This window comes from Pristiophorus japonicus, chromosome 5 (assembly GCF_044704955.1).
Source record: "Pristiophorus japonicus isolate sPriJap1 chromosome 5, sPriJap1.hap1, whole genome shotgun sequence".
Taxonomy (NCBI): domain Eukaryota; kingdom Metazoa; phylum Chordata; class Chondrichthyes; family Pristiophoridae; genus Pristiophorus; species Pristiophorus japonicus.
This window is the reverse complement of record NC_091981.1, coordinates 248145749-248163988: the sequence shown is the minus strand read 5'-3', so window position 1 is coordinate 248163988 and position 18240 is coordinate 248145749. Positions and strand designations below refer to the sequence as shown.

Here is an 18240-nt window from a genome sequence, read left to right as displayed (position 1 = left end):
GCATGGATTCATGAAGGGGAAATCATGTTTAACTAATTTACTGGAATTCTTTGAGGATATAACAAGCATGGTGGATAGAGGTGTTCCGATGGATGTGGTGTATTTAGATTTCCAAAAGGCATTCGATAAGGTGCCACACAAAAGGTTACTGCAGAAGATAGAGGTACGCGGAGTCAGAGGAAACGTATTAGCATGGATAGAGAATTGGCTGGCGAACAGAAAGCAGAGAGTTGGGATAAATGGGTCCTTTTCGGGTTGGAAATCGGTGGTTAGTGGTGTGCCACAGGGATCGGTGCTGGGACCACAACTGTTTACAATATACATAGCTGACCTGGAAGAGGGGACAGAGTGTAGTGTAACAAAATTTGCAGATGACACAAAGATTAGTGGGAAAGCGGGTTGTGTAGAGGACACAGAGAGGCTGCAAAGAGATTTAGATAGGTTAAGCGAATGGGCTAAGGTTTGGCAGATGGAATACAATGTCGGAAAGTGTGAGGTCATCCACCTTGGGGGAAAAAAAACAGTAAAAGGGAATATTATTTGAATGGGGAGAAATTACAACATGCTGAGGTGCAGAGGGACCTGGGGGTCCTTGAGCATGAAAGTCTTTTAGATCCTTGAGCATGAAACTCTTTTAGAGTCTACCTACAAAACATAAAACATTAAACCGTGCCACCCGACCTGGGTGACACACCAGACATTTACAAGGCCCTTTTTTTCCTTTTTTTGGTTTTTTTTTGTGTTTTTCTTTTTTTTTGGGCACTAAAATCACAATTTTCCAGTGCCCCCTATAAAAGGGAAGGGGACACTAAAAGCACCGGCAATTAAAACAAATTAAACTTTAAAACGTAAAATCAAATTAAAATTTGGTTGCCGGGCGTGATGATGCACTCCAGTCCCTCCGGTGCCCACCTCTCGCGGAAGGCCGCGAGCGTACCGGTGGACACCGCGTGCTCCATCTCCAAGGACACCCTGGACCGGATGTAAGAGCGGAAGAGAGGCAGGCAGTCAGGTTGAACGACCCCCTCGACCGCCCGCTGCCTGGACCGGCTGATGGCACCCTTGGCCGTGCCCAGGAGCAGTCCTACGAGGAGGCCTTCGGACCTACCCGCTCCCCTCCGCACAGGGTGCCCAAAGATCATGAGAGTGGGACTGAAGTGCAGCCAGAATTTCAGGAGCAGCCCCTTCAAATAATAAAACAGGGGCTGCAACCTTGTGCATTCCATAAAAACATGGAACACGGACTCTTCCAGACCGCAGAAATTGCAGGCGGCCTGGGAGTCCGTGAATCGGCTTAAAAATTTGTTGCACGGCACTGCTCCATGCACCACCCTCCAGGCCAAGTCCCCGATGAATAGTGGGAGGACCCCTGCGTAGAGTGCCCTCCATCGGGGACCCCCGCCTCCTCCGGACGGCAAGATGGTACGCCATGGCGTGTCCGGACGGCCGGCGAGGATGGCAAAGTTGAGGGTGTGCAGGAGCAGCCCGTACAGGAAACCCCTCCGCGCGGAACTGAAAGGCATGGAGGGGATTTCCCCGAGGCGGCTCAAGTTGTGAGGCGCCGGCCCCCGAGGGAGGTTCCGGGGTTTGGCGCCAATGAGGAATTCCGTCCGGACGGGGGTCAGTTCGGACGGGATCTCCCCACGTGCTTGAGCCTCCTCGATGCACCTAATGGAGTCAGGGCCCAGAGCTGTTTTTAGCGACTCGATGGCATCGGCCGCGTGGCGGACGTTGGCAGAGTTTAGGCGCCGCGCCAGCGTGTCTGGCGCCATCCAGCTCGCTCCTCCGCCATCGAGCAGGTCCCTGACCCTGGTCACCTCACCAGCCACAGCCCTCTCTTCCGACCGCCACATAAAACCTCGGCCGTGGAGGTACGGATTCCCGAGCAGCGGTTCCTGCAGGACGGCCGCCACTCCAGCCGGCGGAGAGCTGCGCTTGGTGGAGACTTTGTTCCAGACCCTGATGAGTTCCCTGTAAAAGACAGGCAGCTCCCGGAGGGCGGTCCTGGCACCCCCCAAGTTCACAAACAGGAGCTGCGTGTCATAATTGAGGTCGCGCTGCTGGCGGAAGAAATACCTCGCCAGAGCACACCACCTAGGAGGGGGCTCGACGTAAAGGTATCTCTGCAGGGTCTGAAGACGGAAAGTCGCGAGCTGGGCGCTGACGCACACCAACGACTGACCGCCCTCCTCAAGCGGGAGACTCAAGACCGCGGCAGAGACCCAGTGCTTCCTGTTGTTCCAGAAGAAGTCCACCAGCTTCTTCTGTATCTTGGCGACAAACGCAGGGGGAGGGGTAAAAGTGACCAGCCGGTACCACAGCATTGCGGCCACCAGCTGGTTTATGACTAGCGCTCGACCCCTGTAGGACAGCACTCGGAGCAGTCCTGTCCAGCGCCCTAGGCGAGCGGCGACCTTGGCCTCCAGCTCCTGCCAGTTCGCCGGCCAGGCTCCCTCGTCGGGGCTAAGGTAGACTCCCAGATAGAGGAGATGGGTCGTGCTCCAGGCAAAAGGCCTGAGCTCCTCCGGCAGGGAGTCCACCCGCCACTGACCCACCAGGAGTCCGGAACATTTCTCCCAGTTGATCCTGGCGGAGGATGCGGCCGAGTAAATCTCCTGGCACTCACGCATCCTCCGCAGGTCAGCGGGATCCTCTACCGCGAGGAGCACGTCATCGGCGTAAGCCGAGAGGACGACCTCCACGCCCGGCCCTTGCAGAGCCAGTCCCGTCAACCTCGTCCGCAAGAGGCGCAGGAAAGGCTCCACGCAAACGGCGTATAACTGGCCGGACATGGGGCATCCCTGGCGCACCCCTCTCCTAAAGCGAAGGGGCGCCGTCAAGGACCCGTTAACCTTAATCAGACACTCCGCGGCGGCGTACAAAAGTCGGATCCGGGCGACGAAATGCGTCCCGAACCCGAAAGCGCGCAGAGTTCCGAGCAGATAGTCGTGATCCACCCTGTCGAACGCCTTCTCTTGGTCGAGGGATAGGAAGGCGATCGACAGACCAGCCTCCTGGGAACAATGTCCTTGTGCATGAAACTCTTTTTGGAGTTTATCTGCAAAACAAAACACTTTAAACCGTGCCACCCGACCTGGGCACAAAAAGTTAGTTTGCAGGTGCAGCAAGTAATCAGGAAGGCAAATGGAATGTTGGCCTTTATTGCAAGGGGGTTAGAGTATAAAAGCAGAGAAGTCTTGCTACAACTATACAGGGTATTGGTGAGGCCACACCTAGAGCACTGCATACAGTTTTGGTCTCCGTATTTAAGGAAGGATATACTTGCATTGGAGACTGTTCAAAGAAGGTTCACTGGGTTGATTCCGGAGATGAGGGGGTTGACTTATGAGGCTAGGTTGAGTAGGTTGGGCTTATACATATTGGCGTTCAGAAGAATGAGAGGTGATCTTATTGAAACTTATAATCAGGGGGCTCGACAAGGTGGATGCAGAACTAGGAGACATCATAGGCAGTCCCTCGAAATCGAGGAAGACTTGCTTCCACTCTTAGCATGAGTTCTTAGGTGGATGTACAGTCCAATACGAGAAACACAGTCTCTCTCTGTCACAGGTGGGACAGACAGCGGTTGAAGGGAAGGGTGGGCAAGGAGCCTGGTTTGCCGCACGCTCCTTCCGCTGCTTGCGCTTGATTTCTGCATGCTCTAGGTGACGATACTCGGAGCTCAGCACCCTCCCAGATGCACTTCCTCCACTTAGGGCGGTCTTTGGCCAGGGATTCCCAGGTGTCAGTGGGGATGTTGTACTTTATCAGGGAGGCTTTGAGGGTGACCTTGTAACGTTTCTGCTACCCACCTTTGGCTCATTTGCCATGGACAAGTTCCGAGTAGAGGCATGCGAACTATGTGGCCTGCCCACCGGAGCTGATCGACTGTTGTCAGTGCTTCAATGCTGGGGATGTTGGCCTGGACCAGGACGCTAATATTGGTGCCTTTGTCCTCCCAGGGGATTTGTAGAATCTTGCGGCGACATCGTTGGTGGTATTTCTCCAGCGACATGAGGTGTCTACTGTACATGGTCCACGTCTCTGAGCCATACACGAGGGCGGGTATTACTATGGCCCTGTAGACCATGAGCTTGGTGACAGTTTTGAGGGCCTGGTCTTCAAACACTTTTTTTTCCAAAGGCTGCACTGGCGCACTGGAGGCAGTGTTGGATCTTGTCGTCAATGCCTGCTCTTGTTGATAGCAGGTTCCCGAGATAAGGGAAGTGGTCCACGTTGTCCAGGGCCGTGCCGTGAATCTTGATGCCTTGGGGGTAGTGCTGTGCTGCGAGGACAGGCTGGTGGAGGATCTTTGTCTTATTGATGTTTAACGTAAGGCCCATGCTTACGTACACCTCGGTAAATACGTCGACTATGTCCTGGAGTTCAGCCTGTGTGTGCGCACAGGCGCAGGCGTCGTCCGCATACTGTAGCTCGACGACAGAGGTTGGAGTGGTCTTGGACCTAGCCTGGAGATGGCGAAGGTTGAACAGCTTCTCACTGGTTAGTCTCAGAATAAGGGGCCGCCCATTAAAACTGAGATGAGGAGAAATTTCTTCTCGGAGGGTTGTAAATCTATGGAATTCTCTGTTTACTTAAGGAAGGACATAAGAACATAAGAAATAGGAGCAGGAGAAGGCCATACAGCCCCTCAAGCCTGCTCTGCCATTCAATAAGCTCATGGCTAATCTGATCATGGGCTCGGCTCCACTTCCCTGCCCACTCCCCCATAACCCCTTATCCCTATATCGTTCAAGAACTGTCTATTTCTGTCTTAAATTTATTTAATGTCCCAGCTTCCACAGCTCTCTGAGGCAGCGAATTCCACAGATTTACAACCCTCCAAGAGGAAATTTCTCCTCGTCTCAGTTTTAAATGGGCGGCCCCTTATTCTAAGATCATGCCCTCTAGTTCTAGTCTCCCCCATCAGTGGAAACATCCTCTCTGCATCTACCTTGTCAAGCCCCCTCATAATCTTATATGTTTTGATAAGATCACCTCTCATTCTTCTGAATTCCAATGAGTGGAGGCCCAACCTACTCAACCTTTCCTCATAAGTCAACCCCCCCATCATTTGCATTGGAGGAAGTTCAGAGAAAGTTCACTCGGTTGATTCCTGAGATGAAGGTTGAGCAGATTGGGCCTATACGCATTGAAGTTTAGAACAATGAGATCTTATTGAAACATATAAGATACTGAGAGGGCTCGATAAGGTAGATGCAGAAAGGATGTTTCCACTCGTGGGGGAATCTAGAACTAGGGGGAGCATAGTTTAAGAACAAGAGGCCGCCCATTCAGAACTGAGATGAGGAGGAATTTCTTCTGAGGGTTCTAGATCTGCGAAATTCTCTGCCTCGGAGAGCTGTGGAGGCTGGGTCATTGAATATATTTAAGGCGGAAATAGACAGATTTTTGAACGATAAGGGAGTGAAGGTTATGGGGAGCAGGCAGGGAAGTGGAACTGAGTCCACGATCAGATCAGCCATGATCTTTGTAAATGGTGGAGCAGGCTCGAGGGGCCAATGGACGACAACCAGGACATTCACGGGAACACTTTTTTAACTGTAATTTTAGACCTACATCATGATTTTCTTGTTCTTGATCAGGAGATTGGAATGGTCTAACCCCCACCATGATTGGAATTAAACTAAAGACCAACTCCCGCAGCATTGTAGACCCTTAATAGGATTGCGTTCAATTATTTTTAAAAAGTAGCATTTTGCCTTTTCTTCACTAAGGCAAAGAGCTCATTATTAGGTCATGTTGTACACCTTCAGAAGTGTGTGAATAAAATTGAATTTTCAATTGATTTAAAAACAAATGAATACATTTTTATTCATTTTTATGAATATGCAACCTGTTTTAGGATTTAGACTAATGTAGTTTATTCATCCAGGTAGGATTATGTTGCGTTGATATGCTGACCATTTTAACTGCCAAATTGCACTCTAAATCCAAACTTTCAACTTCAGCTTGAAACACATCAATGCAGTTTTTCTTGATAAATGCATAACCGGTTTACCAAGAATTTTTATGCTGGGATAAGGATTGTGTTTAGATTGTGATTTTCACAGCCCTAAATGGCAAATTATATTGGAATTCTTTGCTTTGATCAGAATTATTCTTGGATCGGTGATGTGCTTGTTCAGTTCTTTGAGGGTCTCCTCATATGTTGGAACAGGACTAGAAAATCCATTGTTTTTTTGTTTCCCTTTCTCATTGCTAAAAATGTGATATGCAGAACACCTGAAGTACCTAAATCTATCATTACTAAATTGGCTACTTTTACAGATTAAGTGATGAAGTATAAACAGTGACACTCATGAAACTGAATAATGTAATCAAGTCATTCATTTACTGAAGTACTTCTTGCCTGTTACTTTAGTGGAAAAGTCAGATTGCATGAGGAGCCAAGATGTGTGAGCACTTTAAAGATGGGAAGGAAGAAATTACGTTGTTCTTTCTAATTTAATTTAAAAACATTTAAAGTAAACTTGACCTGGATTTGTGTTGCATTTGCTGTTCCTTTACAGACCCATAAATTTACTCTGAGCACTGGCAACAGTTCCACTGTCCCAAATATTATAATTTAGAGCAGTGAAAAAAAGAAGTGAACCCTATTAATGCAAGTTTTATCATTTTTTGGATTTAATTTGGCAATGTCATCTTATTTGTATCCATTGCACCAATTCATGATGGTGATGTGGCCCAAAAGAGCATCAATATGCTGTGCAATCCCAGTGAAGAAGGATACAGATCCCATTTTCCACACCATTGACTTCCAGAATCCAGCTGAATTGCTTTAGGGGGGAATTCCATGCTCTTTCCCAGAGGTGGGGGTCAGGAAAACTTGTAAGGAGAGTCGTTCACGGGTTGCACCTCGTGTTCAGCATTAGGTGGGGCCTTGGCAACGGGTCAGTTGCCTGCCCTCGGGATAAAGACACGCAGAGCTTGGGAGACCACGGGCATTCCAGAAAATTAAAATAATAGTGAAAATACACACACAATCATGCAAAATACAAATATATCATATTGGCACAAAAGCAAAATATTGCGGATGCTAGAATCTGGAATAAAAACAGAAAATGCTGGAAATCTCAACTGGTCAGGCAGCATCTGTGGAGAGAAAGCAGAGTTAACGTTTCGGGTCGATGACCCTTTGTCATATTGGTGTCAATTAACTAAGGTGCTCATAATATATTCAGGAGTGAAAGAATAGAATTTTGATTTAATAAACGTGCCAGTGATGACGAAGCATTAAAAAAAAAAGGTTTCTTGTTACTGATTAGGTATAACAGGAATTTAAATACTAACCTGTTGTATATTTCCAGAATATGGAAGAGGAACCAGTTAATATCCTGTCACGATTGTTCTTTTTTCTAGTCCTCTGGTAATGTGTGTACCTATAGTACTTTACAAGAAACTATAGGAATATGTGTGTCAACCGAGAGAACTAGGAAAAGCTGACTGACAGCTTCAAAAAAGCAGACAACTCAAAAACACCTTAATTATAAGTTGTTACGTGAAAATAACAATGTGCATAAAGTATAATGAGATATGGACTTGTGACTTCAGCTGTAGGTATACTCAACATTTTTTTCAGTTGTAAGAGTAAGAGGAGAAATATAAATACCTGAAAATCTAAAGGGGGGCCACAGATGTTGAATTATTTTCTGGAGGTATACCCTCTCCAGAAAATTTTAACTGATGATACTTTGGTGCATTTTCCGGTGTTTTTGAATCGACAGGAAAATGGACCTTGCATTTATTGACCTATTACAAAGTGGGTTTGGGGCATCTGCTCCGTTTTATTGAAAACTGCTGTCTCACTGCCATTTTAGACTGAATGATTTTCTTTCTTCCCAGGAGCAGAAGATAATCTATGAATAAGGGATAAAGGTTTGAGTCAATTTTCTTCTTTCGTTGAAAAAAATGAATGGTCTATAGAATCATTCCAGTTAAGACTGTAAGCAATACATTTAGAATTGTACAATTTCTTGCAAACACAGGCGAGCAGACCATGTCCCCGAAATGTTGACTGGTGTGTACGCAGGAATGTTTATGCCCAAGTTGGCACTGGAAGTTTCACCTTGCTAAGGACCTAAAGATAGAATATTGGCAGCAGCTGTAAAGTTGCGCAACAAATTTACCATGTGCTGACTGAACTCTTAGCAAAGGTTCTGCCTTTATCAATACAGCATGATAGGAATGATGTAACATACCTGTCCTTACAGTGCCACCCTGGTTATGTTATAGATATTTATCCAAACTATTGCCTGGTTTGGGTGGTGCATTAGGTTGCACATTGACTTACTGCATTTTGAGATTTAGGTTCAATCCACCCCAGATTTAATGATATGGAATGTACATATTTGACTCTCTCATGCTCCTTCTGGTATTCTTGGTGCAATTCCGACCAGGTTAATTTGGCAATGTAATCTTATTTGTATACATTACGTCTTATTCCTGCCCCAGAACATCAAGCTATCTCTTTCCCAAAGAGAAGCGATAAGGTGGCTGGTGTAGGAAACCAAGACTGATGCTGTGGGGCGGGCATTCTTCTGAACTTGGGGTGCCAGTCCTATACCTGTACTTGGACCACTTGATGCTGGAGCTGGGGTGAATAAAAGTGCAGAAAGCGTTCCTTTCCTAGCACTAACATTCCTCACCTTAACCAGTATAGGAATTCAACAAAAACAATATTATTGTCAGGCAGCTTGTGGATCAGTCATTTTCTTTAACTCTTCACCACAAAGCTGATGTAACTTGCACATTAAATGAAGATTTTAGGGCAAAAAAATGGCATCATAAAGAGAGGCCGGCTTACTTATCATAATTTAACTAAAACTAGTTTGTTTTTATGTGGTTGATCTGCGCCTCTACAAATTTGCCACACTGACCTTCAAGACTGTACAAACGCAGACATTTATGATCGTAATTTGCCTGGTTAAAAGATTTCCTAATGTGCTACTAGTGACATCATGAAGAGAATGAAAAATATTCTCCAACAATTTAAAAAAAAATTCTGTCAGCAGTTTGAAAGAGATGAAGGAAGCATTTAATTTGCAGCATATTTCTAAAATAGCTTTTGGATTTAACGTGAATAATTTGGTTGAAATGGATCATGATGAGATTTGCCAGTGTTAAGCAAGAGTTTATTCTCTGCATATTTCAATAGATACACTTTCTGCTGATTGGAATGGGTGGTGGTGGATATTATCCAGTTCGCCTCAATTCTGAAAGTTAGCTAAAATTATTTGTAAATATGTATAGGCCCTGAAATGCGCATTGGCTGAAAAACGGCTTTTCCAATCTATCAAGTTTCTGGCTTAACAGATCTCGTGTATGTCGGGAGCGAGGACACTTGCAGGGCAAGATTTCAGATATTTACGAATATCTTGCCCAGCAAATGTCCTTTAAGATCTTGCGCCTGAAAAAGCAGGCGTATAGCCTACTTTTACAGGTGCAAGTGATTAAAAATACATAAAAACATTAAAATTAAGTTAAATAAACACATGAAAACATACTTTATTGTTAAAAACCCTCCCCATTACAGTAAGTTTATTTTAAGACATCTTTTTAAAAAAGAAAAGTCGGGAAAATATATTTTTTAAGAAATTTAATTTAAATGATTCTTAAATATGTCGTGTACTTTTCTAATTTTTATTGATTTTATGTGTGTGGGGGGGTGCGATTTCTCATTCATCATAATGGGAACTCCAACTTACGGAGTTCCCATTTTTATGAATGAGAAAATACTGTACCTTGATTGGCTGCCCAGAGCCATGTGACTACAGCTCCAACCCTGCGCACGTCCCAATGTGCTCGTGCTCTGATGTGCAGGAGTGAAGGCCTCGGGCTCGGAAGTTCGAGCAGGTGCAGCAGTAACAAGTAAGTGCGCAGTTTTTGACCTTTTTTCTTTAGTTTGCCCACGGGAAGACCTCTAGCGGAAATTCAGGCCCATTGGCCCTGAAATTCCGGATGGAGGGTTCCTTCGGATGAACGCCTCCGACGCTAAATTTTTTTATGAAGGTACCTGGTGGTCCCGGAGGCGCCTTAGATTGTGGTGGGAGGCCGCCTTTTCCCGCGTATCGGAGCGCGCCCCCGTCTTCGAGGTTCGGGCATAGAAGCTGGAGTCATGTGGACCTGGATAACCAAGCACGGTACAGTATTCTCATTGATAATAATGGCAACTCTGTATCTCCGAGTTTACATTACTATCAATGAGAATAACCCCCCTAAAACACCCAAACACAACATAATAAATTTTTAAAAAACACCTCACGATTTAAAAATTAATTGCTATTAAAGTTAATTCAATGTTTTAGAAAAAATATCTTTTTTGGATTTAAAAAGAAAGTGTTATAATAGGATTTAAAAGAAACTTACCTTAGTGGACAGGGTTTTTAACATAAAAATGTGTTTTAAAATTTTATTTTTATATGTTTTAAAACACTTGCGCTGGTAAAAGTAGGCTATGCACCTGCTTTTACCAGGCGCAAGAGTTTGAAGGACATTCGTTGGGCAAGAGATGGGTAAATAGCCCAATTTTGCCTGCACGAATGTCCTTCCTGGAGGGTGTGGAGGATCTGTCAAGAGCTATCTTGACCGATTGGAAAAGCCAGTTTTCAGCACATGCGCAATGCATGCTGAAAACCGGCTTTTACGAGGCCTTACCGGGTCCGTAAGTATTCTGTACGAACCGGGCGAGGCCGGGATTTCAGGGCCATTATGTTTTGTAAACCATGTATATGGAGATGAATGAATTTCATTCCTTCAGTGTCGGCATTTTCGCAGGTCTGTGCTGCTAATACAATGTCTCCTACATTCTACGCTACGTAAACTTGAGATCATCCAAAACTCTGCTGCCCATGTCCTAACTCTCACTAAATCTTGTTCACCCATCACTCCTGTGCTCGCTGACCTACATTGGCTCCCGGTTAAGCAACGCCTAAATTTGAAAATTCCCATCCTTATTTTCAAATCCCTCGATGGCCTCTTCCCTCCCTATCTCTTAATCTCCTCCAGCCCCATAACTCCCCCGAGATATCTGCGCTTCTCTAATTTTGCCCTCCTAAGCATCCCTGATTTTTATCGCTCAATCATTGGTGGTCGTGCTTTCAGCTGCCTAGGCTCTAAGCTCTGGAATTCTCTCCCTAAACCTCTCTACCTCTCTTTTCTCCCTTATGATGCTGCTTAAAACCTACCTCTTTGACCAAGCTTTTTGTCATCTGCCCTAATTTATCCTTATGTGGCTTGGTGTCAACTTATTTTTTTGTCTTGTTACACTCCTGTGAAGCTCCTTGGGATGCTTTACTATGTTAAAGGCGCTAAACAAACATAAGTTGTTATTGAAAAAGCACAGTGCAATCTTGCTTGGAAATTTCTGATCTGGTCATAGTTTTTGATGTGATGTTTTAAAAAAAACCCTAAGATTAATTAAACACCTTTATTAATTTTTTAAACTGTGTCTATTTATTAACATGCTCAATTATTTTGAGGTTTGTATATTTTTGACATAATTGCCTGTTCATATATAAACTGTATATTAATCCTGCTGTGCTTTGCATTTTAATATTGACATTTAATAGTACTTATAATGCAGCAGCAAAACCTTACAAGCTGTTACAGTAACATGTTTAGGAATGGTGCAATCCACTGCAATATAGCAACAGGCACTGGGGCTTTGCATGACATTTTACTTTTGGTCCTTTTTGAAAAGAAAGTCACTGCTCTCCTTTTAGACGGTTTTATATCAGGAGAGTCACGAGTCTCAGGAATCAAAGGTAACAATGCCTGCTCAGCTGAGTAATTTTGTGCTATGGACCAGTGACACTGGGAGTGAGATGAGTTCAGCTTATTATTCTAATTTCAACACTGCTGTACTCCCACACGCAGGAAGCTTAGTGTGCAGTCTTTTACAAACCGCCTCCAAACACCTGTGTTTTGGAGAAGGTAACATTAAGTTTGCTTTTGTAGTTTTTTTTTAAAGCTGGCAGATAATTGACTATTAAAAGTGAATTCTGCCACCTTGATTTTGAGAGCTGTAATTCTGTTTTGAACTTGTAAGATGGGGAATCCATTGAGCTCCCTGGTCTCTTAAGATACCTGGTGCACGTCTTTCTGACCGTTGACTTTTGGTCGAGGAATCTCTTCCCTATTTAATTCGTCTGTGCAGACTTTATCCCACATGTTGCATTGATTGTTCAAGTTTAAAGGAATAGTGGATGCTAGTTTGACAGACAAATGTTTTCCTTCCTGTTATTACCCTGACGATTTCTTGTGTCTCACATCTTACATGGCATTTCCCCTTCATTCCACATAACCAGAGTTTCACGTACCTGTTGGGAATGTAGGAAAATCTCCTGTATCTACAGTTGGTGAGCCATAGGGAGAATAAATCTCTTAATCACAAACAAATAGCTGCACAACTTTAAAAACTTCACTTATCAAATGAGTTTACTTAGACATGTAGGATCACCCATGCTGTGGTCTGAGATGTCTCCTGCAACGAACTAGCCAGTTTTTTCCAGATTCCGTCTGTGTGGGTGGATGAAAGGAGATGAAAGCTGGACAGATGTGAACACACTGAAGCCGTTTGCCTTTTATTTAAAGGAGAAATCCAGTCGTCCAAGATACTTAGTGCTCTGCATTTACTCCATGGTAGGTTAATGCGATTAGGCACATTTACTTGCGTGGAGGGTAAATGCTGAGACGGACTGGTTCGGCCAAGTGGCCGGTTTCCTTATAAATTCTCCGTAATTACATTTTTGCTGCACAACGCACAAATTTTTTATCATTTGGTCTACACAGTCAAACCGGCTTTAAAGTAGTTTTTCACTTGCTCCGAGCAGTCATTACTTGCTTGGAAGAAGGATTACAGACTTTCTCAATGGTATAATGTTTTATTACTCGCTGGTGTTGGCTGCTGTCCACATGGGAAACCAGAAAGATCACCCATATGAAGGCTTTTATCATTTTTTAAGATGTCTAGTGATAAGAGAAGATTTATCCATGTGAATGGTTGTTTTCACTGCACTGAGAGGAAAATCAAAATGGACTCAATGTAGAGAACTCCCAAAAATTTCCACCTATTTGCCAGCAGCAAATATTCTGACCACCTGAATCTGGTATAAAAGGTTGCTTGACGATGTTTCTAACTCGTTGGCTGCTGTCAGGTAGTTGGAGAGCTGCAGTTTTGAAGCTTGTTTTTACTATGTAATTAGATCAAATGATAAAAGTGAATCATATAGAGCACGAGCCACCTGCCTGTGACGGACCCGGCACAAGATACTGATGCGATATGGAGGAGGGGCACCAGTTACATGGGTGGTGGTTACCACCCACCTTCTTGTTCCACTTCCAGCCAGGTTTGAAGCTCTCTAATGCCCCCAGATAGTTAGAATTTCCACTTTATTCTATCGCCTTCTACAACGGATGAATCATCTGTAGTTTGTGCGCAATCAATAAAATTTGACAGTTGACACATGGGGCAGATTTTCCTATTTTGCACTTGAGTGTAAATAATCATCTGGGTGGCGTGCATTCAGGAAAACAAGGTGATGGAGGGGTAATGATTGATGGCGTGTCCAATATTTGTCTGCTTATCTATATATTAATAAAAATCTATACATTATTAAAAATCTTGTGTAGGGTGTGTACTTACTGAACACACCAATCTTGCTGCCGGTGCCTCACTTTTATAATAACCCATAGTTCAATAGAAAAAAATCATGTATAAACATTTACAATGGGGAAAATCTGCACGGAAACATTTAGCTGTTTGTTGATGAAGAAATCTAATTGCTCAAAAAGCTTTTTGAAAAGTATTTCTCCTGCTTTTTACTTACAAACTGCTGCAGCTTCTAATGTCCAAAATAAGATTTTCAACACAATTTTTTTAATCAAAATTTATGCAACATGATTAAATGTACTCACTGAATTATCTCTTAATGCCCTTAAAGGTTTTACCTTGAGGCCTCAGCCTGTCTTAAAACTGTGAGTTTTGACTGGACATTATTACCACAGCATTTACAGAAAGCTTACAACCATAGCTGTACATTCTGACCATAGAAACATAGAAATTAGGTGCAGGAGCAGGCCATTCAGCCCTTCGAGCCTGCACTGCCATTCAATAAGATCATGGCTGATCATTCAACCTCAGTACCCCTTTCCTGCTTTCTCTCCATACTCTTTGATCCCTTTGGCCGTAAGGGCCACATCTAACTCCCTTTTGAATATATCTAATGAACTGGCCTCAACAACTTTCTGCGGCAGAGAATTCCACAGGTTAACCACTCTCTGAGTGAAGAAGTTTCTCCTCGTCTCGGTCCTAAATGGCTTACCTCTTATTCTTGGACTGTGACCCCTGGTTCTGGAACTTCTCAGCAATGGGAACATTCTTCCTGCCTCTAACCTGTCCAATCCTGTCAGAACTTTATATGTTTCTATGAGATCCCCTCTCATTCTTCTAAACTCCAGTGGATACAAGACCACTTGATCCAGTCTCTCCTCATATGTCAGTCCCGCCATCCCGGAATCAATCTGGTGAACCTTCGCTGTACTCCCTCAATAGCAAGAACGTCTTTCCTCAGATTAGGAAACCAAAACTAAACACACTATTCCAGGTGTGGCCTCACCAAGGCCCTGTACAACTGCAGTAAGAACTCCCTGCTCCTATACTCAAATCCACTAGCTATGAAGGCCAACATGCCATTTGCCGCCTTCACCGCCTGCTGTACCTGCATGCCAAACTTCAATGACTGATGTACCATGACACCCAGGTCTCGTTGCACCTCCCATTTTCCTAATCTGTCACCATTCAGATATTCTGTCTTCCTGTTTTTGTCACCAAAGTGGATAACCTCACATTTATCCACATTATACTGCATCTTCCATGCATTTGCCCACTCACCTAACCTGTCCAAGTCATTCTGCAGCCTCTTAGCATCCTCCTCACAGCTCACACCGCCACCCAGCTTAGTGTCATCTGCAAACTTGGAGATATTGCATTCAATTCCTTCATCGAAATCATTGATGTGTATTGTAAATAGCTGGCCATGTGCCGTTGACAGGATTTCCCAGCATCCAGTCTGTGCATTGGAAAGGTGTGTTCCATCATCCTGCGAGGGTTTGAGTGTCTTTGCTTTTTTCCCAAAAGGTTTTGAAAGCAAATGGGGATTGAATCTGCCAGCTTTAATTCAGTTACCCGAGGTTGCGACAGGGGCTGAGGATGTGGAGAGATGATGTTTGATGGCCTGAATGATGTGAAGGGCAATTTGGACTCCATTCGCTTTGCACCACTTTCTCAAGGCTGCTTCCCTAGTGCTGCCATATTCTGTCCTCCCCTTGCTCTGAAATTTGCAGTCCGACTAGGCCCCAGAACCTTCCTGTATAGATTTTCCATCCCACTACCTGTTAGTGCTCACAAACCCACACTTTAATTACCAGTGTTCCAGGCCCCCCCTTTTATTGGCCCCAAGTTTCCACATGATTTGCTCCAGATTTTTAGGAGCAACTGGTGTAGAACGGAGTATCTTAGAAATCGGAATTCTCGTCATTTAGTTTGCTCCAGTTCTAGTCAGTTAGAACAGTTTCACTTTGGAACAGAATTTTTTTTTCAAAAGGGGCCGTGTCCGGCCACTTCCGCCTGTTTTAAAAGTTTCGTCAGTGAAAACTTACTCCAAACTAACTTAGAATGGAGTAAGTGAAGATTTTTGTACGCTCGAAAAAACCTTGTCTACACTTCAGAAAATCAGGCGTAGGTTACAAATCAGGCGTAGGGTAGGGGGGGGGGGGTTTAAAGGGAAGTTTACAAACATTAAACACTTCAGTTTTACAAATAAAGAGCCATCATCAATAATAAATGATAAATACATCAATAAATCAACCAATAAATCAATCAAAAAAAATTAATAAGTAATTAAAAAAAAATAATCAATAAATAAAACATTTTCTACTTACCGACTGCAGCACCGGGAGCCCTCCAACAGCGTGCTGGGATGCCCCCCCCCCCCAGTGTGTCTCTGTCAGTGTCTCTATCTCTCTGTCTGTCTGTGTGTGTCTCTCATTCTCTGTCTGTCAGTGTCTGTTTCTGACAGCGAGGGGGGGGGGGAGCAGAGGGAGGGAGGGATGGGGGAAAAGAAGGGGGGAGGGGGGGAAGAAGGGGATAAAGGAGATGGGGGGGTGGAGAAGGGGGAAGGAGGCTGAACGGGCCGGGCCCGTCCCCAGCACCAGATTTACAGGTAGGTAGTGTTGGGTCGGGTTGGGAGGGAGGTCGGTTCAGTTCGGGTCGGGGAGAGGGAGGTCGGTCAGGTCGGATCCAGTCGGGGGGGGTGGGGAGCGGGAGTCGGGTCGGGTCGGCAGGAAGCAGGAGCTGGGCGTGGGAGGCAGCCTTATTCACGCAGCCCCAGTGAGGCCATTCGGCCAGGGCTAGGGGCTGCGTGCTTCGGGCCCCTCCCACACAGTTTCGGGCGCCTGGAGCTACTGCACTTGCGCGCCCACTGTAGCGCGCATGTGCTGAAGTCCCGGCACTGTTTTCGGCGCAGGGACCTCGCTCCGCCCCCTACAGTTCCTGCTGCGCTGCGCCGAGGGCCAGAGGACCTGCAGGGAGGTGGAGAATCTGGAGGTTTTTTTTAGGCGCACTTTGTGGCACGAAAAACGGACGTCCAGGTCGGGACTGCGCCATTCTAGGCGCGGCTCGAAACTTGAGCCCATAGTGTTAGTGGAGCACTAGTACCCTCCTTGCTCAATGATTGGTGTCCCTCCTCGATATACTGCCATGCCCTGAGACTTAATCCCAATACTGCTAAACCGCTCACCCCTCCCCCTCCCTCGCTTCCCAGTGAGCTGAGATTGCAGGACTGATCCCAATGTTGATGAGGCAGTATTCCAACTAATATGACTTGGCAAAGCACACCTGTACTTACAAAACCTACAACTCACAGTAAGCAATGCCACCAAATGTGTACTAGTTAATTAATCTTGGCAGAAAATCAGACAGGCACATGAGTGCGATCCTCTTTACCTAATTTTCCTACATGTGCTCCTCTTTGCTGATTATTTTTGGGCTTGAGAAAAATCTGGCCTAATTTATGTAAACATATTAGCGGGATTGAGTTAATTGCAGTCTCATTCCTCTGCCATTAGAAAGTAGGCAATGAACAAAGGCATGTGTTCATTTTTGAAGTGTAAATGTTAGTAATTGACAGATTAGGATTGACGGCATGTATAAAAAAACTCATTTGAGATCTATACTTAGTCAGGATTCGGTCTTACAGTGAGGTAAAGATTGAGACTGTTGTATTCTTTTGGGGCTCACAGCTTTCAGGCTGTCATCAAGCGCTAAATGGAAATTTGTAACACACAGTAATTTGGCAAACAAAGCTGCATTTAAGAACATAAGCAATAGGAGCTGGAGTAGGCCATGTGGCCCCTCGAGCCTGCTCCGCCATTCCATACGATCATCGCTGATTTGATCTTGGCCTTAACTCCACTTTCCTTCCTGTTCCCCATAACCCTTGGCTCCCCATAGTTAAGAATCTAAGAATCTATCCCAGCCGTGAATATATTGAATGACTCACTTTCACAGGTCTCTGGGGTACAGAATTCCAAAGATTCACCATCCTCAGAGAAGAAATTCCTCCTCATCTGGGTCTTAAATGGGCGAACCCTTATTCTGAAACTATGCCCCCTAGTTCTAGATTCCCCCACGAGCGGAAACGTCCTCTTAGCATCTACTTTGTCAAACCCTCTCAGTATCTTATGTGTTTCAGTAAGATCACACCTCATTCTTCTAAACTCCAATGAGAACAGGCAATTGGTCTAGCCTCGGAAGTAAATTCTGAAGATATTCCAGACTGAATGTCGAGATGTGTCTCTTTGGATCATCTGTACCTGGAAAAGACAACGAAGTTCACACTGATTGAGCTCCCTGGTTCCATGCACAAAGTGTTTCTTCTAATAATGCATGTTCTGAGGAAGGTGAAGTGGATTGAATGATTCTCACCCACAGTATCGCTTACTAACCCAGGCAGACATGGTTTTCAAATTTCTGGATCCCCATCAGTTCTCTATTGTTGGAAGTATTCTGCCTACTGATCTGGTAAAATGTCCTGACTTGGTATTGAAATTTCATACTGTTGAAAACTATTTTGATTAGTGTTTGAATGAACTCATTACCTGCCTTTTTCAAAAGACTTTTGATATAACAACAACTTTCATACTTTCATTTGTATGGCA

The 18240-nt window shown here is 44.7% G+C and overlaps 1 protein-coding gene across 5 annotated transcripts in view; it reads left to right on the top strand.

Annotated features, from left to right (window-relative positions):
- Positions 1-18240, top strand: part of znf438 (zinc finger protein 438) — a 345274-nt gene that overhangs the window by 13798 nt on the left and 313236 nt on the right. For 4 of the 5 annotated variants that reach the window (XR_011593391.1, XM_070881520.1, XM_070881519.1 and 1 more), the window contains exon 1: positions 7872-7899. The exons of the other annotated variant lie outside the window; for it this stretch is intronic. The gene's annotated coding sequence lies outside the window, so the exon portion shown is untranslated. Of the gene's footprint in view, positions 1-7871; positions 7900-18240 lie in introns of those variants that run through there. 5 annotated transcript variants of the gene reach the window in all.